This window comes from Mesocricetus auratus, unplaced genomic scaffold, assembly GCF_017639785.1.
Source record: "Mesocricetus auratus isolate SY011 unplaced genomic scaffold, BCM_Maur_2.0 Super-Scaffold_100008, whole genome shotgun sequence".
NCBI classification, from domain to species: domain Eukaryota; kingdom Metazoa; phylum Chordata; class Mammalia; order Rodentia; family Cricetidae; genus Mesocricetus; species Mesocricetus auratus.
Genome location: NW_024429192.1, coordinates 10,209,474 through 10,218,912, shown reverse-complemented (window position 1 = coordinate 10,218,912; position 9,439 = coordinate 10,209,474).

Here is a 9,439-nt window from a genome sequence, read left to right as displayed (position 1 = left end):
TTAGGTATTTGGGTTCTAAGTACACCTCTGACAACCTAAACCAAGGGTCTTTCAAAGGCAAAAACCACATCCCGGTATCTTTATCGGCAGCTGTATTGTGAGACTTGGGACAAGCAAACAGTTTAACAGAAGTCAAGATAATCAATTAGCTAGACAGGGAGGTTTTACACAAGCAGGAAATTGAATAGATGGTAATATAAATTAGCTGAGGTACCTTGGCCTTGGGTCCTAGAACAGAGTTGGGTATTCAGGATTCTCCATCAAGGAGATCAAATTCTGGTTAAACCTGAAAAGGCCTCAGTGAGAATACAAGATAGAGGAACCTCTGCACTGTCTTGCCCTGTCACACTACCTACTTCTTAAGAAGCAAAGATCTGGGACTTAGTTAGCAATAAATGTTGCCACTTTCTCCAAGATGTAAGAAGATAAATATATAAATGAGGTAGTGTCTGAAAAGGTAAAATTGTAATCACATTATCAGAAGTAGTGTCAGTTGAAATATTCTCCAAACCTGCGATCCTCCCAGATATAGCTATATTCATTTATATTCACATGTAACAATGTATGCAAATTACATACACATATATAAATACAGACATGTACAGAGTGGAATCCTAACACTCAAACCTAGAATGTGACCTTACTTATAACGAGGTCATTATGGATATGATTAGTTAAAATGAATGCATACTAGATGAAGATACATTTGCTATCTAATATGACTGGTACCCTAGTAAAGAAGATGGCCCTTTTAAAACAAGGGTCAGGACAAGAATTTTCTAGGAAAATTTTAGCAGGTATTGGAGGATGAATGTACCAGTTAAGGAATGACAAGGACTGTTAGAATTCAGCAGAAACCAGTGTTGGCCCCCCTACACCCTGTGCTTGAGATCATTCTGAGTTCCACCCAGGCCCAACTCCCCCCATTCCATTCCTGGAACTTCCTACGTCTGTTCAGCATGTAATAAAACTGCCCCAGCAGTGGAGTCTGCCCACATCACAGTCTTGGCCCCTCTATGCCCTCCAGTTGAGCTTCAGCTTGAGTCTTAGCACCCCTATGCCTCTCAGTGAGGAGAATACCAGGGGAGATTGGACCATCCAGAGTTGCCCACATCGAAATCTTGGTCTACCTACACCCACTAGGAGGTAAGAGGAGAGGGAGAGACCACACCTGCAACCACTGGAAGAAAGGATGGGAAGACAGCAGTATAAGAATTTATTTAACAACAGAAAGATCAATTTGACAACACCAGAATATAGGGATTCTATACCAGCAAGACCTGAACATCGAAAAGCAGATGAAGAAGAAGATAAGGACCTTGAAAACAACTTTATGAAGGGATTTTCTCATTTCCTTTTTGACAGACATTTATAGAACATTCCATCCAAACACAAAAGACTATACTTTCTTCTCAGCACCACATGGAACAGTCTCTAAAATAGAGCACATACTCGGGAACATAGCACACCTCAACAAACGCACACACACAAACAGGAATAGAATAGCCTCCTGTATCTTATCAGAATGCCATGCTTTAAAGTTAGAATTCAACAACAACACAAATTGTAGAAACTCTGCAAACTCATGGAAATTGAATAATGAACAATTGCACCACTCCTGGGTCAAAGAAGAAATAAGAAAACAAATTAAAGACTTCCTAGAATTCAATGAGAATGAAGACACAAAATACCCAAACATATGGGACACTTTGAAAGCCGTGCTAAGAGGAAAGTTCATAGCACTAAGTGCCCACATGAAGAAACTGGAAAATAGTCACACGAGAGAATTGACAGCCCACCTGAAAGCTTTAGAACAAAAGAAAGCAAACTCACTCCAGAGGAGTTGAAGCCAGGAGATAGTCAAATTGAGGGCTGAAATCAACAAAGTAGAAACAAAAAAACAATACAAAGAAAAAATGTAACAAATAGTTTGCTCTTCTAGATGATAAACAAGACAGACAAACTTTTATCCATACTAACCAAAAAGCAGAGAGAAAATATGCAAACTAACAAAATCAGAAATAAAAGGGGGGGACATAATAACTGACACTGAGGAAATCCAGAGAATCTTCAGGTCATACTTTGAAAACGTGTACTCCTCAAAATTCGAAAATTTAAAGAAAATGGACAATTTTCTGGAGAGATATCACTTACCAAAATTAAATCAAGAACAGATAAGCAATTTAAACAGACCTATAATCCCTGATGAAATAGAAGCCGTCATCAAAATTCCCAAGCAAAGAAAAGGCCAGGGCCAGATGATTTCAGTGCAGAACTGTACCACAAATTCAAAGAACAGCTAATACCAATACTCCTCAAACTGTTCCACACAGTAGAAGCAGAAGGATCATTGTCAAACTCTTTTTACCTTGGTATACAACCACACAAAGACACAACTAAGAAAGAGAACTACATACCATTATCCCTCATGAACACTGATGCAAAAATACTCAATAAAATACTGGCAAATAAAATCCAAGAACACATCAGAAAAATCATCCACCATGATCAAGTAGACTTCATTCCAGCGATGCAGGGATAGTTCAGCATACTAAAGTGCATCAATGTAATCTACCATATAAACAAACTGCAAAAGAAAAACTACATGTTCATCTTACTAGATGTTGAAAAAGCCTTTGACAAAATCCAACACCCCTTTATGATAAAGGTCCTGGAGAGATCAGGGATAACATAAACATACCTAACATAATAAAGATAATATACAGCAAACAAACAGCTAACATCAAAATAATGGAGAGAAACTCAATGTGATTCTTCTAAAATCAGGAACAAGACAAGGCTGTCCACTCTTCAATATTGTACTTGAAGTTCTAGCTAGAGCAATACCACAACAAAAGGAGATCGAGGGGATACAAATTGGAAAGTAAAAAATCAAACTTACACTATTTGCAGATGATGTGATAGTTTATATAAGTGACCTGAAACACTCTGCCAGGGAAATCCTACAGCTGATAGACACCTTCAACAAAGTAGCAGGATACAAGATTTACTCAAAATATAATCAGTAGCCTTACTATATGCAGAGGATACATGGGCTGAGAAAGAAATTACAGAAACATCACCCTTTACAATAACCACAAACAACATAAAATATCTTGGGTAACACTAACCAAACAAGCAAAAGGCCTGCATAACAAGAACTTTGACTCTTTTGTTGTTGTTGCTGTTGTTTTGTTTGTTTGGTTGATTGGTTGGTTTTGGTTTTTCGAGACAGTGTTTCTCTGTGGCTTTGGAGGCTCTCCTGGAATTAGCTCTTGTAGATCAGACTGATCTCAAACTCACAGAGATCCAACTACCTCTGCCTCCCAAGTGCTTGGATTAAAGGCTTGCGCCAACACCGCCCAGCCAAACTTTGATTCTTTAAATAAAGAAATTGAAGAAGTTACCATGCTCTTGGATAGGGAGGATCAACATAGTAAACATGGCAATCTTGTCAAAAGCAATCTACAGATTCATTGCAATCTCTATCAAAATACTGGCACAATTCTTCACAGGCCTTGAAAGAAAAATATTCAACTTTATATGGAAAAACAAAAGACCCAGGATACCCAAAAAACTGCACAATAAGTGAACTTCCAGAGATATCACCATCCCTGACTTCAAGCTCCACTATGGGGCTATAGTAATGAAAATAGTTTGGTATTGGCACAAAACCAGACTGGTAGACCAATGTAATCAAATTGAAAACCCTGATATTAACCCACATGCCACAAACACCTGATTTTTGACAAAGAAGCTAAAACTAAACAATGGACAAAAGAAAGCATCAACAAATGGTACTGGCATAACTGGATGCTGACATGTAGAAGACTGCAGATAGATCTATGTCTATTGCCATGCATGAAACTTATGTCCAAATGAATCAAAGCCCTCAACATAAATCCAGTCACTCTGAACCTCTTAGAAGAGAAAGGAGAGTACCCTTGAATAAAGTTGTACAAGAGATCACTTCATGAACATAGCTCCACTAACACAGACACTGACATCAACAATTAATAAATGAGACCTCTTGAAACTGAGAAGCTTCTGTAAGACAAAGGACATAGTTGACAAGACAAAAGGCCCAGAGAATGGGCAAGGATCTTCACCAATCTCACATCTGACAGATGACTGTTTTCAAAATATGCAAAGAACTCATGAAGCTAGTTACCAAAACACCAAACAATTTAATTAAAAAGTGGGGTTCATGCTGATTTCCAAAGTGAGTGTATGAGTTGGCACTCCCCCCCACCCCAGCAGTGGAGGAGTGATCCCCTCTCTCCACATCCTCTCCAGCATAAATTGTCTTTGGTGTTCTTGATTTTAGCCATTCATTCTGACAGCAGTAAGATGGTATCTCAGAGTTGTTTTGATTTGCATTTCCCTGATGGCTAAGGATGTTGAGCTCTTTCTCAAGTGTCTCTCAGCCATTTTAGACTCCTCTATTGAGAATTCTCTATTTAGTGCTGTTTAATTGGATCCTTTGGTGTTTTGAGACTTGCTTCTTGAGTTCTTTGTAAATTTTGGAAATCAGCCCTCTGTCAGATGTGGGGTAGTGAATATCTTTTCCCATTCTGTGGGTTGCCTTTTTGTCTTGTTGACTGTGACCTTTGCCTTATAGAAGCTTCTTAGTTTCAGGAGGTCCGATTTGTTAATTGTCTATCTCAGTGTCTGTGCTACTGGCCAGGAAAATGGGAATCAATCTACCAAAAGATCCAGAAATTCCACTCTTAGGCATATATCCAAAAGATGCAAATTCATACAACCAAGACATCAGTTCAACTATGTTCACAGCAGCATTATTTGTAATAGCCAGAACCTGGAAGCATCCTAGATGCCCCTCAACTGAAGAGTGGATAGAAAAATTATGGTACATTTACATAGTGGAGTACTACTCAGAAGAAAAAAACAATGGAATCTTGAAATTCGCAGGTAAATGGATGGCAGTAGAAGAAACCATCCTGAGTGAGGTAACCCAGTCACAAAAAGACAAACATGGTATGTACTCACTCATATATGGATTTTAGACATGGATCGGGATAGTGCCAGTCTCTACTTCCACTGGCAGAGAGTCTGGGAAACAGGAAAGAACCTAAGAGAGATATGCATAGTATCCCAGAGAAGAGGAATAAGGCAAGATCTCCTGAACAAATTGGGAACATGGCGAGAGGTGGGGGGGAGGGAGTGGAAGCTGGGAAGAAGAGAGGGGGAGAAGAGGAAGAGAGAGTAGGTCATGGGGGAACAGGAAGGTTTAGTGGGGGGTAGAATAGGGGGGAGAACAGGAGAGGGAGTCATAGGTTAGAAGACAGATCAGGCACCAGTGAGACCTCTAGTAATCTAACGGATTGACACCAACTGGCAAGCTAAGCAACAGTGGAGAGACCACCTTAAATGCCCATTCCTGATAATGAACTTGATGTCTACCCTATATGCCATCCTAGAACCTTCATCCAGTGACTGATGGAAGCAGAGGCAAACACCCACAATTAAATACTGAACTGAACCCATGGAACCCAGTGACAGAGAGGAGCAAAGAGCAAATTGGCAAAGAATGGGCTGGCAAAACCAGCAGAGACAGCTGATCTGAACAAGGGAGAGCTCTTGGACCCCAGACCGACAGCTGGGAGGCCAGCATGGGACTGATCCAGACCCCCTGAGTGTGAGAGTCAGTGAGGAGGCCTGGGCAACCTATGAGGTCTTGGGCAGTAGATCAGTGTTTATCCCTGGCATACAAATGGACTTAATGTGTCCATAACACAAAGAGGGATGCTCTCTCAGCCTGGACTCTTAGGGGAGTGCCTGGGCCCTGCCCTGAGCGAAATGACAGACTCTGGATATCCCCTATGTGGGAGGCTGGGAGGGGATGGTGGAGTTGTAGGAGGAGGGGAGGGAGAGGGAACTGGGATTGACATGTGAAACAAGCTATTTAAAACTAAAGTAATAAAAAAGTGGAGTTCAGAACTAAATAGAGAATTCTCAATAGAGGAAATAAAAATGGCTGAAAGACACTTAAGAAAGTGTTCAACATCCTTAGCCATCAGGTAAATGTAAATCAAAACAACTGTGAGATACCATCTTACACTTGCCAGAATGGCTGAAGTCAAAAACACCAATGACAGTCTGTGCTGGAGAGGATGAGGAGAAAGGGGAACACTCCTCCACTGCTGGTGGGAGGGCTAACTAGTACAGCCACTTTTTTAATTCAGTATGGTGGTTTCTCAGGAAAATGCAAATCAATCTACCTCATGATCCAGCAATTCCACTCTTGGGCGTATACCCAAAGGATGCACATTCATACAACAAGGACATCTGTTCAACTATGTTCATAGCAGCATTATAGCATTATTTGTAATAGCCAGAACCTGGAAGCAACCTAGATGTCCCTCAACTGAAAAATGGTTGGAGAAAATGTGGTACATTTACACAAGGGAGTATTACTCAGCAGAAAAAAACAACAACAACAATGAAATCTTGAAACTCACAGGCAAATAGATGGTACTGGAAGAAAACATCGTTAGTGAGGTAACCTAGTCACAGAAAGACAGACATGGTATGTACTCCCTCATATATGGATATTAGACATAGAGCAAAGGACTTCCAGCCTACAATCTACAGCATCAGAGAAACTAGGAAACAAGGAAGACCCCAAGAGAAGAATACATGCTCCCTTGAAGAAGGAGAGGGGGCTAGGAACCCCTGAGCAAATTGGGAGCATGGAGGGAGAGACGAAGGAGGCAGGAAGAGAAGAGGGGAAGAAGTGGAGGGGGGAGGAGAATGGAAGGACTGAGGCAGGGGAGGAATGAGTGGGGAAGAAAGGAGATGCCTTGATAGAGGGAGCCAGTACAGGTTTGGAGAGAAGTCTGGCACAGGTGCAATGTTAGAAGATCCAGAGGGATGATCCCAACTAAGAATCTAGGCAGTAGTGGAGAGGCCGCCTTTGATGCCCTTCCCCTGTAATGAGATTGATGACTACCTTAATTGCCATCCTAGAGCCTTCATCCAGTAGCTGAATGAAACAGAAGCAGGCACCCACAGCTAAGCACTAAGCCATACTCCTGGAATCCAGTGTAGAGAGTTAGGAGGGATAAGCAGAGTCCATGCTTGAGAAACCTACAGAAACAGCTGGCCTAACCATGTCAGAGCACACGTATTCACAGTTATAAAGTTGAGGAACCAGCATTTAGACTGAACCAAACCCTCTGGATGGGGGTGCCAATTAGGAGGTCTAGGTAGTCTATGGGGCTTCTAATAGTGGAACCAGTATTTATTCCTAGTGCACAAATGGTCTTTGGGAGCTCATACTCTATGGAGAGATACTATTGCAGCCCAGATACACAGAGGAAGGCCTAGGTCCATTCCAAAATGATGTGGCAGACCTTAATGATTCCCCATGGAAGGCCTCACCATTCTTCGGGAGCTGGTGGGGTGTGGGTTGGGGGAGATGGTAGGGAGCATGGGAGAATGGGAAGGACAGGGAAGGGAGGATTGATATGTAAAATGATTATTTCTAAATAATAAAAACACCAATGCACATAAAATAAAAATAAATAAATTACAAAAACCCTCAATTTATAAAAGTCAGCATATGGAATTAAAGCATAATTTGAGATTAACAACAACAACAAAAAAGAATTCAGAAGAAACCAAAAGAGAAGTATAGAGTAGATTCTCCAGAAGTGATGCAAAGTAGAGCTATCTGTAATGATCTTGGACTCCTGAATTTCAGAACTAAAATAGTAAATAATTTCTGTTGTTTAACACTCCACATTCTGGGTACTTTTTAACTATGGGGCCAGAGGAAACTATTACTCTAGCTTATACAAGAAAACAAAAAGCAGAATCGTTGTTATTGAATTACTAAATTACATATTTACATCAACAGAAAGACTGATAGCAATGAGATTAATTTGAAATATGCACAAATGCAAAATAGGCATTTGTTCCTTGTAAAATTTCAATCTCATGCATCACTTGTGAAGAACAAGTATTTTTATTTTCTGCAGAACATATTTATCCATGCCATAAACTCTTAAGTTTCACATCATTTAAACTTAATCTTCACAGTAACTTATTTGCTTTCATTTATAATTAAAATCTTCAATAGGTGATAGAATATTCTTTATTGTGTTTACAGTAGATAGCAAGAATGAAAGGAAGGAAGGATGTACAGACAGACGAATGGACAAACAGACGGACAGAAAGAAGGTAGAAGAAGGAAAGAAGAAAACAAAAAATATATCTAAATGTTGGCCAATTATCAGATCTCCTAACTATCTCAGTCTAATTGGTCTTGAGTATATGTAACATTGTATATACATATATGTATGTACATATGTGTACCTATAAATGCACATGTGAGTATGTATATGTGTTTCTGTCCTCTTCCTTTTGACTATTTGGTTCAAATAGCATTAACCTATATAATATAGTGCAATTTGACTACCAATAGAGCATACATAGCATTCACTTTCTATGTATCTGAACTGATTCTCACAACCTTCTTTTGTACTTTGTACTTTCTACTGGATTAAGAAATCTAAGAACTATGTTAACATGCAGAATCCTGTTATTATTTCTCATATATTCTTCTTACAGCCTGTTCTGATGAGCAATCCTTAGTGACAATACTGCATGCAATTGCTAACATCCTCAGTGTTTCCCTATGGGCCAATCTCTGTGCTAACCATTGTTACATTGGACATCAAACTCAACGGGTTTGATTGCCATGTCCATGAGTTTTTGCAGGCAGGGCTTAATGCATAGGCACTGAGTCACCACTTCTATCAACAGTAAGTTGGAGACATTTAGAGCAGCACAATTGATACAAGATTGAATATTTTTTAATATTTCAATGTGTTCTGAGGAGGTTGAAAATACCAGACACTTTGTGATTCCAAGGTGTTTTGCTTTACAGACATAGTCTGACTTTTACTTCAACAACTATGAGACTTGGAATCATTCTGAGCACTAAACACATGTCACAATGCACAATTGCCAATAACAGGCAGTTATAGAGTTTTGAATTAATATCAAAATACACTTACCAGTTTGGGTTAAGAATCATTAAGTATAAGAAAATGCATACTCATTTCCCCTTTTCCAAGAGAGCTTGAACTTACAAGGAAACTAAATGAGAAGCAAATTGATTTTTCCTAAGATTAAAAAAGAATTGTTTTGGGAATTCTTCCTATGTTATACACAGATGTGTTAAAGGATAAAGAATCCTGAAACTGACACACATTTGGAGGAACTATTTTATTAGACTATATCAGAACATTGTCATAAAATTCACCTCTAGATATTTAGCTATAAGTGAATTTTGCTTATGAGAACCACATGAACAAACACAAATTGGTGAATAGATATTGATAGTCAAGTTTATGTCTGGGTTCAAATTAAGTTATAGGAAACATTTCAGCAGCTTCTCTATGGATTGTCT